This window comes from Phocoena sinus, chromosome 18 (assembly GCF_008692025.1).
Source record: "Phocoena sinus isolate mPhoSin1 chromosome 18, mPhoSin1.pri, whole genome shotgun sequence".
In the NCBI taxonomy this organism is placed as follows: domain Eukaryota; kingdom Metazoa; phylum Chordata; class Mammalia; order Artiodactyla; family Phocoenidae; genus Phocoena; species Phocoena sinus.
Genome location: NC_045780.1, coordinates 5,917,181 through 5,933,806, shown reverse-complemented (window position 1 = coordinate 5,933,806; position 16,626 = coordinate 5,917,181). Strand labels below are relative to the sequence as shown.

General features: G+C 47.2%; 1 long non-coding RNA gene across 2 annotated transcripts; it reads left to right on the top strand.

The window, feature by feature from the left end:
• Positions 1-1,784: 1,784 nt before the first annotated feature.
• On the top strand, positions 1,785-11,841 carry LOC116742866. 2 transcript variants are annotated; one of them, XR_004346610.1, is made up of 6 exons: positions 1,785-2,120; positions 4,081-4,164; positions 8,207-8,306; positions 8,767-9,431; positions 9,879-10,000; positions 11,644-11,841. It is a non-coding gene; the product is annotated as an uncharacterized LOC116742866 (long non-coding RNA). The 2 variants fall into 2 exon arrangements; XR_004346611.1 differs by lacking the exon at positions 1,785-2,120 and adding an exon at positions 3,679-3,849.
• The last annotated feature ends 4,785 nt before the right edge of the window (positions 11,842-16,626 follow it).

Genomic DNA, 16,626 nt, shown 5'->3' with positions numbered 1-16,626 from the left:
AGGCAGTGGGATATTGGGAATTACTGAGTCCTTTCATTTTAACCAATGCTGTCATGTTAACTCAGTTTGCCTGTCCTTGTAACCCTCAGTGTGACGTCTCCTGCTTTCAGAGGAGGACAGAGCCGGGCAGCAGTGGCAGGTGATGGAAAGCCTGGCCGGGGAGGCGGGGAAGCAGGCGCCGGTGTTGGGTCCCCACCTGCTGGCCACATCCCTGCTCCTCCTCAAGTCCTGCGTCCTTGGCACTGAAGTGACAGGCTCCACCTAGGTCACCTCTAAAGCCCCTGCCATCCCAGAGGGCCTAATTCACAAGTTGTCCGTTTCTGCAGGCTGTTCGCTGGGCACATCATTTGTACAGAGGAGAGGAATTCCACAGACCGTCATGAAGCCAGCCCAGCTCTTCAGCCCCGCTTCCTGCTGGTGGTGGAGCCTGGCTCTAGCCAATTTGAGTAACTGGGTCACTTCCGGTTTAAACTCTGTTGCTTTGGGGTAAACCCTCAGTCAGCTCAGGACCCTCCCACTTCTCTCTTTCCCTTTCCTTCTCTCAGGATTAAATTGGGATTAAGGGAGGCTTATTTAAGGTTTTGTTACATCCGTGACAGGGTGGAGAGCAAGAGCTGGTTGTGTCTGTTCCATGGTTGTCTTTGGCCTCCAATGAGCTGGGACCCGCCCCCTGGTCCAGAGTGTTGCCCTCGGCCCCTGCCGATGGCGAGGCTCCTCCCGGCCCCCTCCCCGGTTGTGGTGCCCAGCATGTGGCTCCCCTTTCCTTTGGTCCTCCTGTGCATCCCGTGCTGGGGGGCGGGTGTAGCTGGGAGACTTTGGCGGTCTCCCTCGGGATCGTGCTCTAGCTGAGGGCCCGGGAAGCCCTCCCTCATGCCTAGGTGCCAGACCTGAACAGAGACACCCGCTAAACTTCTCAGGGATCTCCATCAGGGCTTGTTTTGCTGGAAGATGCTGCCCTCGTCTCAGGAGCTCGTCAGCATCTGGACCCCAGGTCCACTGCTTCTGAGTCTCCCTCCCAGCCCTGACCCCACTGAACTCATCTTGGTTGGAAAAACAGTTCTGATGTTATCCTGACTCTCCTCGCCCCTGATTTATTTATGGCGTAATTTATTTACCGTATAATACATGCTGGGAGGACGAGGGAGCCACTTGGGAATATGAAGAGCCATCCAAGTTCATGCTCAAGGGAACTTAGGTGAAAAGAAAGATAAATCCATATATAGTTGATTAAAATATTTATAAAGACACAGGTTACTTATCTCAAAACCTGAGAAAGGTCAGAAATGACAGACGAGACAGTGGGGTGGAATGAATCCGGGTCACAAATTGCGATGCAAGGAGAAGGAGGGAGAAGAGGAGGGTGGGGACGCTTGGCAGTGTACAGGAGAGGAGGCCCAGGACCGAGGTGGCTTAGGTGCCTGTCCACAGGCTGGAGGTGGAGGTGAAGGTCAGGTGCACGGCTTGGGGGTGGGGCGGGCCCAGAAAATACCCGTGAGCAGAACAAAGCTGACCGAGGAGGGTCAGGGGAAGATGGAGGACGCAAGGAGGAGCAGCTGGGGGAAAGAACTGAGCAGGACGGTGCTGAGCTTGCCTTGATTAGATGACTGTGGAGAAACGGTTACAGGTAATTCAAGACCGGTCTTCGGGGGTGGGGGAGGGGAGGGTGGGAGTGTTGGGGGCGAATTGGAAGAACCACGTTGCAGGTGCAAAGCCATCTGGGTCTGGTAGAGGGATTTGCATGGGATTCCGGGGAAGGGAAAGATTCGGGTTGCCGAGGAGGAAGCTGCTGTCCTTGGCAGTGGCTGGTGAGTGATGAAAACCGGAGAGGCGGCAAAGATTACCAGGCTGCAGACTTGCAGAAGCAGCAGGACACCGGCACAGCCCACAGGACGGGGAAGTTGGGCAACAGGGAAGGCTGGGTGAGGAAGGGTGGGGAGGTTGAGGTCTCAGGGCTATTTATATTCAGCCGGAGACGTCCTGGAGACCTTGGTACGTGACATACCGGAGAGGAGAGGCCCGGGCGTGTGCTGGAGCAGGCGTGTGTCAGGAGGCAGTGATGGGAGGAGTGGCGAGCTGGGCTCGGTGCGAGGAGAAGGTCGGGGTGCTTCCCCTGGAAGCGTGTAAGTCAGGCAGCCCTCTGCCACTCCACCTCTGGGCTTGCAGTGCTGAGAGCGGAAACGGGACACCGCTGTCTCACTTCTCTTGCATTTAATGTAGAATGTGAAATATACAGTTCTCTTTAAAGCACTGACCAGAGAACGTGGTTTACGCACAAGAGAGGAGCATGGGATCTGGAGCCTCCCGAACTTGGATTAAAATCCTAGCTCTAAAAATAAAATAAAATAAAGTAAAATAAAATAAAATCCTAGCTCTGTAAAGAAAATGTGGTGTATGCATACAATGGAATATTGCGGAGCCTTAAGAAGAAAGGAAATTCTGACTCATGCTACAACGTGGATGGATCTTGAGGTCATTATGCTAAGTGAAACTAGTCAGTCACAGAAAGAAAAATACTAGGTATGATTCCACTTATAAGAGGTATCCAGAGTACTCAAACTCACTCATAGAAACAGAAAGTAGACTCACGGTTGCCAGGGACTACAGGGAGGGGGGAGGGGGAGTTATTGTTCAATGGATTTAGAGTTTCAGTTTTGCAAGGTGAAAACATTCCAGAAATCTTTTGCACAGTATATGAACAGAGTTAACACTACTGGACTATACCTTAAAAATAGTTAAGATGGTAAATTTTATGTTATGTGTTCTTAGCACCACCAACCATAAAATATTTGAAATCCTAGATCTTCTGGTCTCCTAGTGGCTGTGTGACCTTGACCTTGTACAAGCCAGCTAATTTCTTAGAGTCTCGGTTTCCTCATCTGTAAGATGGGCATAGAACACCCACCTCGTAAAGACATTCTAGGACTAAATAAAAGCACGTATGTGAAGCTCCGAACATAGCACCTAGCACGTCAAAGGTGTTCACGTTTCATTTAAATTGAATTAGTTCCCCTACTATCAAAACCTGGATGGTTTTCTTTTAAGGACCTACAGACCTACTAGGCCTAGGCCTTTAGTGGTATATTGTAGTGCAGCCTCCACAATACTGAGGATGAAATAGTTAATAGGAAGCCCCCTGAACTCTTATTCCTAAAGATTTGTGATACACTACACACCAAGTGTCCCAGCATCCCTGTTCTCAATCAGAAGAGGGTCCCAAATAAAGAGGTCACTCTTCCCATCAGGAGAAGCTGAATACAGTCTCTTCTGACACAAACTGGGCAGAATCCAAATACCACTGTCCAGAACCATGGGTTTTCAGACTTTCTGGTAGAGAAACCCTTGGCAAAGCAGCAGTCAGTAGTAGCAGGCATTTGGGTGAGCCCATGGCAGAGAACAAATCTCCTTAGGAATATTATTACTCAGTATTTACTGCACAAAGTGAAATCTGAGCAAGTCCCATGTAGAGACATGAGACCGACGTGGAATAAGCTTAGGAGAACACCGAACGTGAAAACCCAAGATGTAGAGGACTTCAGACCAGAACGTTCTCTGAGCCACCCCTGGCTAGAGAGTTTTTCTTACCCTTCAGGGAGAAGAATTTGGGAGTTTCTGCCAAAACTCCTTTCTATATCATGTACAGTTTGTTGCATCAAGTTGTAAGTTATCTAGAAATACCTGCGTTGGTCTTATTTCGTAGTGCGGGTTCAAGCATTCTCGATACTTCCTTCTGTCATCTTCATAAAGTCCTGGGTCCCAGAGAGCTGCCAGCTGTTATTACAGCAAGATACCTGCACAGGGTGGACCCCTTCTGACTCTTGCAGTTAAAATCCTGGTGCCTGGAGTTTCCAGGTAAGCAGCAACCCTCACACAATGTTGTCTGGGTGTGCAGCCTGTAACAATAGCGCACCACACCCAGAAAAACAATATGCCAAAATATTAAACTCTCCTACTCAGGTGCTATGTCACGTAGGCCATGCATCTTAAGATGTCAGAGCCCTTGAGAGGGTCAGTCAGACTGATTGGATACTTTCCTATTGCTCTCAACTTTCTCAGGCTGTTTCTTTCTTTTTTCCTTTTAAGGTATTCCATGGCTTGTCCCCACCTTGAGTGACAGCACGGTGAAGGGGATAGAGCAAGGGGCTTTGGCGTCAAGGCCGCAGTGAGGTGAGGTCCCATCTCTACCTCCTTTAATGGCTGTGTAAGCTGATCCTATTACTTAATTTTTTGTAGCCGCAGAATTCCTCCTCCATGGAGTAGAATTTTCTAGAAGCTACCTCAAGTTTATGGAGAAAAGAGAGATGGTGTAGCTGAAGGGTAAGGGCTGCTGCCTGGTCTATAGGAGCTGCTCCCTGAGTATTAGCTGCTGCCCCCCTCTCCCCCCACCCATGTTGCCCTCTCATTTCCCCTGATTCTGAATCTTGTTTCATCCTTTCTAACCCCGGAACCAGCCCTGAGGCCTTCAGCTCTTTCTCTGATGAAGACTTTCATTCCTGGACGCTCCCATCCCCCCCCCCCCCCCACTCCAACTACCTGATAAACAGCCTCTAATAGTCACGAAAAGTTCGTCTCTCCTCTCTTTACACACACTCTCCCCTCACCAGTTACTTCTCCCTCTTCAGAAGAAGGCTGACCGGGCCCTTCATTTTGGGCCGTGCCCACTTTCGAGTATGTGACCCGTTGCTAACACGTCAGCATTTCTCTAATCTGGCTCCTCTTGGGACCTAGATCTTTTTCATCACACTTCCCATCATTTGTTTTGTGTTCCCATCCTGTGTGTGTGTGTGAGAGGGAGAGCACGTGTCTTTTCTCTCTTCAATGCCCGTACCCCCTTTTCACCCAGACTCCGCACCCCATTTGTCGTCAGAGGCCCAGCAGGACGGGTCGGCCCCTACGTGAGCTCTGGCCTGCCCCTCCTTCCAGCTCAGCATCCTGCTTGGAACTTTCTCCCAAGCAGACGCTGCTAATTAACTCGGCCTGAACCCCGGTCTCAGGGCTACGTGTTCACATGAAAGGGCTGTTGAGACCACGAGGACCTCCCTGCTTCCTGCAGAGGGAAGATCAATCTCTCCTTTCCCTTCAACTTATAGTCAACTTTCTCCAGGAAGTGGCTGTTCCTTATTTTATACTATGTCAGAGGTAGCAGTTAAATCCTGGAGTTTTTATTTGAGAAGTTGCATGGGGGGTTTCAACAAGTGTTCCAAAGCAGGTTCTTTTCCCTTGGTCCTGCTCGGTTAATTACGTCTGGCTCATGTACATCCTGTTAATTTAAAGCGTGTCTCTGTGATCTGCAATTTCTCTTCATCAATACCGTTGAGGACCAAGCAGTCTGCAGAGTTTATTTGTTCTATCTTATGCTAAAAACAAAAACATGGAACTGTTTGTGACCGAGGCCTGCTCTGATGTTTGGAAACCACACGATGGGCTCTTGGTCCCCTGCAGTGAGTCCTGGTAGAGCTGTGGGGATAGCTGAGGGGGTCTGATAAAACCCAGGGCTTGGCACCCTGCAGCTTTTAAAGAGTGAGCTGAGACACACTGCTGTTAGGAGACGCAGGAGTGCGGCTTGTTTATCTCCACTTTCTCCATGGACATCTCTGGACACATAGGGTTGCTGTTTTGTTTTGACTCATTTGGACTTTTTTCCCCTCATGGTTAAAAGAGCAAACAAGTTTTAAAAATGACCTAATCGTTGTCCAATGTGACTTCATGGGAAGTCACCAACCTCCCCAGAATGCAGAGTTGGAGCAGGGCTGGTGCCAGGAAAGGAGATTTTGAATTCGGAAACTTTGAAGCCGTGTAAACAGCCATGGAAGTATTGCGTGAGTCGGACCTCAGTTCCCCATCCGCAAAAATGCCAGTTGTTTTTTTTTAATCTTTTTTTAAAATTTATTTTTGCCTGCGTTGGGTCTTCATTGCTGCACCTGGGCTTTCTCTAGTTGCGGCGAGCAGGGGCTACTCTTCACTGTGGTGCGCAGGCTTCTCATTGCGGTGGCTTCTCTTGTTGCGGAGCATGGGCTCTAGGTGCGCGGGCTTCAGTAGTTGTGGCACGCAGGCTCAGTAGTTGTGGCGCACAGGCTTAGTTGCTCCGCAGCATGTGGGATCTTCCTGGACCAGGGCTCGAACCCGTGTCCCCTGCATTGGCAGGCAGATTCTTAACCTCTGCACCATCAGGGAAGTCCTGCCAGGTTTTTAAATAAGGAAGAAATTTAAAGATCTTTCAGGGTAAAGAACTGCATAGATCATTTTTTATTAATTATTTATTGGAGTATAATTGGTTTACGATGTTGTGTTAGTTTCTGCTTTATGGCACAGTGATGCATAGATTATTATAATAATTATAGGTGATATAATGTAGATATAGTTTACACACTATTCCCTTTGTGTGAATCCCCCCGAGGCAGGGCTATGACTCATGGTTGACAATGAAGAGGACAAATGTTTAGGGAACCCTGGACTGGACTTGAGAAGTTCACCCTCGAGCCCCAACTACTGGTGATGGTTACTTCAGTATTAGTATTTTATAGATTATACTTTACAAATAGAACTCATGCTCCTTGTAAAAACATCCAAACAACAGAAATATTTAAAGTATGTAAAGCAAAAATCTCTGGGCCTGCCTCCCCAGAAGGGGGTCAGCAGGGTGGTGACCATCCACCTGGATCTCTTCCAGGCACGCACACTGAGAACTGTTTGTTTTAACGAAAGTTAGATCATACTCTGTGCATTGTTCTGCGTGACAGTTGCATCTTTTATTCTTAAGTGGAAGTGACGTGGGGTGGGAAGTAAGCGCAGGCTTCTGCATCAGAGTTGTAAGCCCCCAGCCCCTTCTGTTACTGGCTGCGTGTTTTGGGGCAAATTGCGCAACTTCTTTGAATCTCATCTTTTAAAATGGGTACTGGGGGGCTTCCCTGGTGGCGCAGTGGTTGAGAGTCCGCCTGCCAATGCAGGGGACGCGGGTTCGTGCCCCGGTCCGGGAAGATCCCACATGCGCGGAGCGGCTGGGCCCGTGAGCCATGGCCGCTGAGCCTGCGCGTCCGGAGCCTGTGCTCCGCAACGGGAGAGGCCACAGCGGTGAGAGGCCCGTGTACCGCAAAAAAATAAAAATAAAAATAAATAAAATGGGTACTGGGGACTTCCCTGGCGGTCCAGTGGTTAGGACTCTGAGCTTCCCCTGCTGGGGGTCAGGGTTCGATCCCTGATCAGGGAACTAGGGTCCCACGCTATTTAATGTCTAGAGCTCATATGCAGATTAGAGGTGATATATATAAAATGCCAGGCACATGCTGAGTATGGAAGATCATGATTATTTGTAATAAACTTTAAATTCTAGGGTCTTTTTCATTCTTGAACTGTCAAAATGCTAGATTTTTCTACTAATTTGAGCAAGATTGGCTGTAGTTCATAAAGACACTCTCTTAGACGTTTTATTTTAGTAAATTCTCAGTGGGGTTCACTCCTGTTTTCTTTTTTTAAATCAGTGATTTTCAACCTTGATTCCATGTTAGAATTACTTGGGAAGCTTATTAAAAACCCCAAACCAGGCCACACCACAGAACGACATCAGAATCTCTGTGGGCAGGACCTATGCCTCTGGATTTTTCTAAAGATCCCTAGGTGAGCCCAACACTCAAGCCTGGCAGAGAATCATCACTTTCTGTGATGCTGTATATGCTCTCAAGAAATAAACATACAGGCCGGAACAGAGTGGATTTCATTTGCTCGATGCGTTTGTGTTCATGGAAGAGTTTATTACCTTTCCTCTCAGTGGAGTGTAATTAATATTTAAATACACGTGCAGAGTGAATGCCAGATAAAATTAAATCAAAGCATTGCAAATTGTAAAGTATATATATTTTTATTATAAAGCACATTAAAGAATATTTAGAAAGTAGAAAAAAGCAAGCAAGCAATTCACAAATAGTCCCACCACCTTTATATATATATATATATTTCTGCTATTGTACTAGCAATGGTGCATTTATTTTTTTCTATAAATACATTCTACAATATATAATTATCGTATCAAACATTATAATTCCTTTTCATTAGGGAACAATTAGGGAACAATTCCATTATAGAGAAACTGGCTTCAGGCTCAGAGCTCTGAAGGGGCTCCGAGCCAAGTATGATTCCTGCTAACCTTGGCCACAGTGGAGAGTCTACATTCCTTCAAAGCCTTTTTGTTACCTTTATTCATCTTCTCTTTCAGAATGGAATAACGCAATGGAAACGTGCAGGTGATGACGGGGATTGGCTGGAGTCAGGAGGAGAGGGAAGACGATCGTTTCCACAAGTCACTGTGAAGCCAGGTTAGAGTAATTTGTTCTCCACAGTGAAAGCCTCACTTATTAAGAAAGCTCTTCACAAAACCTGTGGAAAATGCACAAGCAACGGTTGGCAGTGGCTGTCGCCAGGGGGAATCGTGTAGCTGGGGGAGAAAAGTCACCCTACGCCCTTCCAGACCATACCCACATATTTCTTCCCCCAGGAAGCAAACACAGAGTTTAAAACGACCTATTCTTCTTTTCTGGAATATAATTTTTTTTCTTTTTTTGAAATTGAAGTATAGTTGATTTACAATGTTGTGTTAGTTTCAGGCGCACTGAAAAGTGATTCAGTTATATGTATAAAAACAGTCTATCCTTGACTGATAACTGCTTTCCATCAGCGCTTCTCTGGTACAGGTGCTGTCTTGGGTGTGTTTACGTAAGTTTTCTCGTTTTCCGGATTCACGTTTGACTTGTCATAACAATTGTTCCAAATACACAGATACGTCTTGATCTTTCGAAGCTTGCTGATAATTCTGCCCACAGGTATTCGTAGGAACCCAAGGACAAACAACAAGACAATTCGCTGGACTTGGGACCACAAGGCAGGTGTATTGAAGGGAATGGGTCACGGGCGGAACATACTTAGACATACTTAGTGGGGTGAGAGGGAAAGAACCTTTCTGATGGGAGAGATTCCAGGGGAGGAAGGGAGGATTCCGAGGTCATCTCTGTGGCAGGAGGACATTTGTGGAGTGTAGGGGGAGGACACAGGTGCAGCCTGAGAGGGAACGCAACCAGAGCAATCCCACACCCGATGAGGGGCGCATTTATATTGGGGTCCCACGCCTGACAACCCCAGGAAGTGGCCCTTTGCCCGTTCTTCATCATAAAGTGAACCCTGTGGGGAGTGGAAGTTGAGTTTAGAACAGTGTCAGTCCAGCAGGCCTCAGGAGACGTTGCTGACTGACTGCATTGATCTAACTCCGGGAGAGGGGAGCTCCCGCATTTTGGGGGGCCCTATGCCCTGCACAGTCTGTGAAGAGGGTGCATTTATACCTATTGTCCTAAATGAACTAGAGGCAAAGGAGCCGAATGATGACCCTGAAAAGTGGGCTGCCATTTGCAGCTACATGGATGGACCTAGAGATGATCATACTAAGCGAAGTAAGTCAGACAAATACCATATGATATCACTTATATGTGGAATCTAAAATATGACACAAACGAACCTATCTACAAGGCAGAAACAGACTCACAGACATAGAGAACAGACTTGTGGTTTCAAAGAGGGAGGGGGCATGGGGGTGATGGAGTGGGAGTTTGGGATTAGCAGATGCAAACTATTATATTGATATATAAGATGGATAAACAATAAGGTCCTACTGTAGAGCACAGGGAACTATATTCAATATCCTGTAATAAAGCATAATGGAAAAGAAAAAAAGAGTGGGCTGGGACATTTTCGACAGCCCCAAAGGTCCTGGAGACAGAAGGGGATGTTCTTGGTACCTCTTGGAAGGAGAAATGGCCAGTGATTAGATGCAAAGGAGAGGTTTTGGAATAAAACGGACGTCCCTCCAAATAACCCACCAATGAAGATTCTCTGGTCAGGTCCTCACAGAAGCATTTCTAGGTAACTGTCACCCGTGCCAGGAAGGAAGACAGGAAGCATGACTGTGACCATTTCCACGGCTCCCTCAAGCATCCCCGACCACACACCTGGTCATCTTTGGGTAAGTCAGCCGCTCACAGAGTTCATGCCATTCTGCTGCTAGCAGGTGTCCTGTCTGGCTTCTTATTGATTTCCTTCAGGTTTTATTACAACTTGCAGTGATTTTCCTTCTTTTTTTTCTTGGTTTGTTTGTTTTTCCTTCTTTCACCCCCCTGGACAGTAAGCTGTATGAAGGTGGGGAGTACGTCATCTTTCTGGGTTAAACACCTCTGTGGCTAGACGGTGCCTAGCACAGAGTAGGTAGTTAATATTTGCTAAGTTAAAAGAATAAGTTAAAGAATATTCAAGAATAAATGAATACATGGAATTTATTAACCTAGTGTAACACAAGATTAAAGTACTAATTGTTCTCGTGTTTTTACCTGTTTCACTCCATGCCAGCCTAGGCCTGTGGTTTCTTCTATTTTCCTTTAGTTTTAGGCATATGCAGTTTCTATCCTAGCACTTGGGTCTCTACCTGATTGTTATTTACGTGCTTCAGCCACCAAGAGAGTGTGAGATGACAGGGGGACACCAGGACTAGAAAGCCTGCCCTGTGAACTGGTACCTCTGGCCTTATTTCTTGTCCCTTTATGACGCGTTCCAACCACCCTGAAGACCCCCAGACTCTCGAGTGCACCATGCTCCCTTCCATCCCCGGGTCTTTGCACAGACCGTTCCTTCTAACTTCCTCCTGCCCCTGCTTTGGCCTCTGCTTCTGAGTTGAGCACCCTTCACATGGGCTCCTATACCATCCTGTGTATCTCCAATCTCACACTTAGCTCATTAGCCTGTAATTGCATGTTTAAGTATTTGTTTTTATTTACTCATTCATCACTGAATATTATCTGAGCACCCAGGATGTCTTAGGCATGGCTCTGGGTACCGGGGATACAGTAGTAAACAAAATAGGCAAGGTCTGTGTTCTCTGGAGCTTACATTTTAGTGGAAAGAGATAAGCAGTTAACAAATAGAGACTCAGTTATATGTCATGTGCTAATAAGTGCTATAAAGAAATAAAACAGGGAAGGCAGAGACGAATAGGGGTCGGAAGCCTATTTTAGATAAAGTGATTAGGAAAGGCATCCGACAAGGGAATGCTTGTTTTATCATCGGCTCAAAGGAATTAGGGGAACAAGCTATGAAGATGTCTGGACACATAGTGTTCAAGTGGCAGAAACAGCCAGTGCAAAGGCCCTGAGGCAGGAACGTGCTTGACATATTCAGGACATTGAATAAGCAGAAGTGGTGTGGCTAGAGCAGAGTGACCATGTTAACCTCAAATCCAAGTAAGCTCCATGAGGTTAGAGACCACGTTCCCCTGGCTCAAGGTGTATCCCTAATGTCTAGCACGGGGCTGGCACACGCCCTGAAGGTGTTGAAGGAATTCACACCTTGGAACAGCTTTCCCATTTGCCTAGTTTCACCATCAGGTCCTGAATGAAATAGACAGCGAGGAGGCCACTGAGCCTTTGGACAAGGGCAGGTCTGGGCGATGGAGGAACTGAGTAAATAAGTAAGAACAGTAAAGGGTTGAGGGGTTGAGAATAAATCTGTGGGTCCCGCTTGTTGCTCCAGGGATCAAGGCTCATTATGGCAGAGGGCTCTGGAAATGACTTATTTTCTTTCTCTCTCTTTTTTTTAAAAAAATATTTATTTATTTAGGCTGTGCCAGGTCTTAGCTGCTGCATGTGGGATCCTCACTGCGGTGTGTGGGATCTTTAGTTGCGACATGTGGACCTCTCAGTCACGGCATGTGGACTCCCAGTTGCGCATGCTTGCAGGATCTTAGTTCCCCGACCAGGGATCGAACCCAGCACCCCTGCATTGGGAGCACACTGGACCACCAGGGAAGTCCCTGGAAATGATGTCTATTTTTTTTTTTTTTTGCGGTACGCAGGCCTCTCACTGCTGTGGCCTCTCCCGTTGCGGAGCACGGGCTCCGGACGCGCAGGCTCAGTTGTCATGGCTCAGGGGCCCAGCCGCTCCGCGGCATGTGGGATCCTCCCAGACCGGGACACGAACCCGTGTCCCCTGCGTCGGCAGGCGGACTCTCCACCACTGCGCCACCAGGGAAGCCTGGAAATGACTTCTTATTACTACATTGTGTTACTAAAGCTCACTCTATGAAGTTACTTTCATACCAGATAAATCCAGTATCCTCTACTCACTAGTAGCGTCTGGTACTGCACTAAATGTTTTGTGTGGATTCATTTGGCATGATTGTTATGGAGATTGGCTGCGATGACCTCTCCATTTTACAGCTGAACAAACTGACGTTCAGTGAGATCAAGTAACTGGGCCAAGGTTACACAGCTAACAGCAGAGACAAGCCATGAAAACAAAGCAGTAGGATGCTGAAGGCTTCGCTCCTGACCGCTGTACCGTAACCGCCCCCTCCTCCTAGCCCATCATGGTGGCAGCTGAAGGCAGGCACAGACTGAAACTCAAATTTGAGTTAGATTTGACCCCAAATCAGTGTATTTTGAAATCAGATGACAGTAACTGCCCCATGTTTTTCTCCTGGATTGGGATCAATCCAGACATGAGTATAAGGACCAAGAAAGTCTTTGACAAGGAATCCATGTCCCACGAGGCTCGAAAGTGACTGAGGGCAGTGCGCCTCCCTAGGAGGGGGCCTGGCGATAAAAGGAAGTTGTGTCTAACAAGGGAACGTCTGGAATTTTTCATGAGAAATGGCAGCCCACCCCTGGAAAAACTGTGTCACGTTCCATCTCTCCAAGACACAGACGAGATGCGCAACGCTCCCGCTGAAACAAGTACTGACAGGAATTCTGGCGGCAGGAAGAACAGCAGTGTCCACCGTAGAGATCAAGATATGCCTCCAAAAACAACAGGTCGTGATTCATTCACTTGCAACGTGAAGGACACGCAGGGATGTTTTGGCTGTTGACGCCTGGCTTCACCATCCAGGTCCTACAGGGTTTGCTCTGTATGGCCTCTCACACTATCGCAACCCTCTTCCAAGGATATATGGAACTCGTTATGATGACGAACTTGAGGCCCGCTAAGGGTGGCAGGTTCCCCGAGAAGACCTTTAAAAGGAGGAACGTGGGCTTTCCCATCTCTCTCTTTTCCTCTTAGATTCTCTAAAGAAGAAATCAAAGAGACCGAAAGCAGGAAGTCGCCTTTATCCTGTGATCTCACTACATCCCACTTGGTGCTTCAGTGCCCCAAAGGGAGGCCTCTTCCCTGAAGTGATAAGAAAGATGCTTTTTGGAAGATCTGAGTGGCCGCTGGAGCTTAAGGCGGTCTTGTCAGCAGGATGTCGGCTGCTTGATCAGGGGCTTAAATCATAATCTCCAGGAGACTCCTGTGGCTAAAACTCTAAAGAGTTGACATGAGGACAAGACAATTGAGGAATTCATCCCGCAGATTGGAGGAAAACAAGCGGATGCCTGGGAGATGCTGGGGCCAGTTCCCTTACAGCATCATGAAAGACTTCAACACCAGATTAGATATCCTTCCTGCCCTGTAACTTACTTTCTGGATTTTCTGTGAGAACACTGACATCTTTATCAGGCAAGAGGGACACTGGAGCATCAATCCCTCAGAGGAAAGAGAGCCCATGAAAACACATCAGGATTAAAACAGATCAGGACAAGCTCTAATGGTGAAAACAAGACCCGCCTGTATCTGGTCCAAAGGCAGAGTCGGTTCGCCTGCACCACAATTCAGGGCTGATTGTCCGAAATCCTGTCACTGGTCCTCACGAACCACGGCGTGAACTCTACGTATCTGAGAGCACGATGTTGGTATACTTATTGGGAATATGTTGGTAAGAAACTGACGGCTAGTCGTTAATGTCAGGAAGCCAGATCTCCTTTTCAAACACAGCACAATGTTTTTGTTTGTTTGTTTGTTTTTGTTTTATGTGGTTCCACTGTTCCTCAGCAGCAGAAAAAGTATTTGGTTGAGAGTTGAGAAACCTGGGTCTGATTTTGGTTTTGCCACTAACTGGATGAACCTGTGCAATGCCTTGGGCCAAACACCATGGAAGATATAAAGATGAGCAAGCCAAGGCAGCTGCCCTAAAGGAACTTGCATCCAACCTGAGGAGACAGGCAGATAAAAACCTGAAGGAGAAAGGGAGGGGGGAATGATAGATGCTCAAATGAAGTCCGAAGTGTTAAGATAATACAGAGAAGGAGGAGATTAATTTCAACTGGGCAAGGCGTTTAATGGGCATATAGGGAGGGCATTCTACGTGGAGGAGATACGTTTTTTAAAAACCCACAGTGAGATACCACTGCCCACCCATCAGGATGGCTGCTATCAAAAAGTAGCTGGTGAGGGTGTGGAGAAAAGGGAACCCTTGTGCACTGTTGGTGGGAATGTAAGATGGCGCAGCTGCTATGGAAAACAGTATGGAGGTTCTTCAGAAAATTAAAAGTAGAACTGCCACGTGACGCAGCAGTGCCGCTCCTGGGTATATACCTGAAAGGACTGAAAGGAGGGACGTGGATGGATATTTGTACATCCTTGTTAATAGTAGCATTATTCACGGTAGTCAAAAGGTGGAAGAAACCTAAGCATCCATTGATGGATGAATGGATAAACAAACGTGGTCTATTCATACAGTGAAATTGTATTCATCCCCAGAAAGGAAGGGAATCCTGACACATCCCACAACACGAATAAATCTTGAGGACATTATGCTAAGTGAAACAAGCCAATCACAGAAAGACAAATTCTGTAAGACTTATGTGACATCCTTAGTCAATTCACAAAGTAGGATGGTGGTTGTCAGAGGCTTGGGGGCAGGGGTGGGGAGTTATTGTTTCATGGGTACCGAGTTTCAGTTTTGCAAGATAAAAAGAGTGTGTAGATGGCCAGCGGTGTTGGTTCCACAACAATGCGAACGTACTTAATGCCACTGAACCATACACTTAAAAATGGTTATAAGATGGTAAGTTTTATGTTATGTGTATTTCGCCTCCAAAAAAAGGCCCCAAAACAACAACAAACAAGAGGCAGAGTGAATTTAAAGGGAAGGAAGAGTCTGGGAGCAGAGGCCTTAGGAGATGGACCGGCAGGTAAAAGCAAATCGGGTCCGAGTCAGCCAGCATGAGCCACATCTTTTACTCCGAGTTGTGCAACAGTGAGAGGGGAGAGGATGAAAAGCAGAAATTCCGACTAGGTGATCTCTGGGGAGAAACAGCTGTGTCTTGAAAATTACACAATAAACATCAATGGTCATGTTTAGTATAAATAAATGTTATGCTCGTTTGCTGTAAATACGGTATCTGGAACTCTCCTAAAGTCGTTCCTGTTATTGAAGTTGGAGAGAAGCAGAAAGGGTCTTATTCCAAGTTAGAAAAGTCCCATAAAAGCTGTGCTCCTTACCCATCACCCCAGGCAAGGGTCTTTCTATCTGTATCAGGTGAGGATCCCGGGAAGCACATCTAAATCAGGATAGTTAGAGGAGGGCTGAGTAAAGGAACCCTTTACAGAGATGTGGATGGGGAATCACCAAGGATGGAGCAGTATTTTAGAGCAAGCAGCAGGGATTGTTGCCATCCCTAGACCTGTAGAGTCAGGGGAGGGGGTAGTTACTGGGTCAAGAAGGAATGAGTCACACGGCTCAGAGACTGTCCTGAGAGGTCCAGTGACCTTCGGTGCATGGATGCAGCCAGTCCTAGGCAATCTCACAGGGAGGGAACCTGGGGAAAAAAATACCCTTAACTCAATCCTCTTAAGTGAGTCTGGGGACCTCCTGCCAGGGTTTCTCCTTGGCCGAGGCCCAGCTGGAAGCCAGAGGTTAAGAAACCCATCTCTCTAACGGTATCCGTTAGAGACACAACTAGAGGATGTGTCTCTCTAACCTTAAGCCATCCCCTGGAAGGCTTGGCAAAACACAGATTGCTGGACCCCACCCCATAGCTTCTAATTCAGCAGGTCTAAGGTGGGGCTTGAGAATTTGCATGTCTAACAAGTTCCCAGGTGCTACTGATAATGTTCCTCTGGGGACCACATTGGAGACAAGCCCACACAGGTGGACCTCCAGCAACAAATGGAGGAAGACAGGTGGAGAAGGCGTCTGGGACGGCAAGCAACCTGTTGAATGTAGTTAAAGGTGTTCCCGGACCTCATGTTAAGTCTGCAAGCTTTGCAGGCCTCCGTTTCCTTGCCTGTGAAGTGAGAGAGATCTGTACGCTCCCTTTCAGAGCATTCTGTGCTCCCGTGGACGCCAGGCTGCAGGACGGATTCCACGTTCTTTGGGTGACCACGAAGACTGCACTTGTTACAGGTGAAGCAGTTTCTCTCTCCATTGACTCTCTAGTGGTGGGGTGCGGTTCACCGAGAGTGAGAGGAGTTGTGTGGTGGAGTCTTACATATGTTTCGTACTTGTTTTTCCTGTTGGATGTAACACTGTTTGGGAAAGGATGTAAATATTTGACTTTTCCACAGTATTTCCTTACAGATGAAAAGAGCTGTTCGCCCCATCAGATAAACTACCTTCCAGAGTCGGGAGGCCCTGTTTGATTTGTGTAAAATCAAGCATCAAGGCGATCATTTTAAATATAGCGGGAGAATGCACCTACTTAACAGAAGCCCAGTCAGTTTATACTAATTTTGCCTATGAAATTACTGTACGCTATTTTGCCTATAAAATTCTTTTCAAGA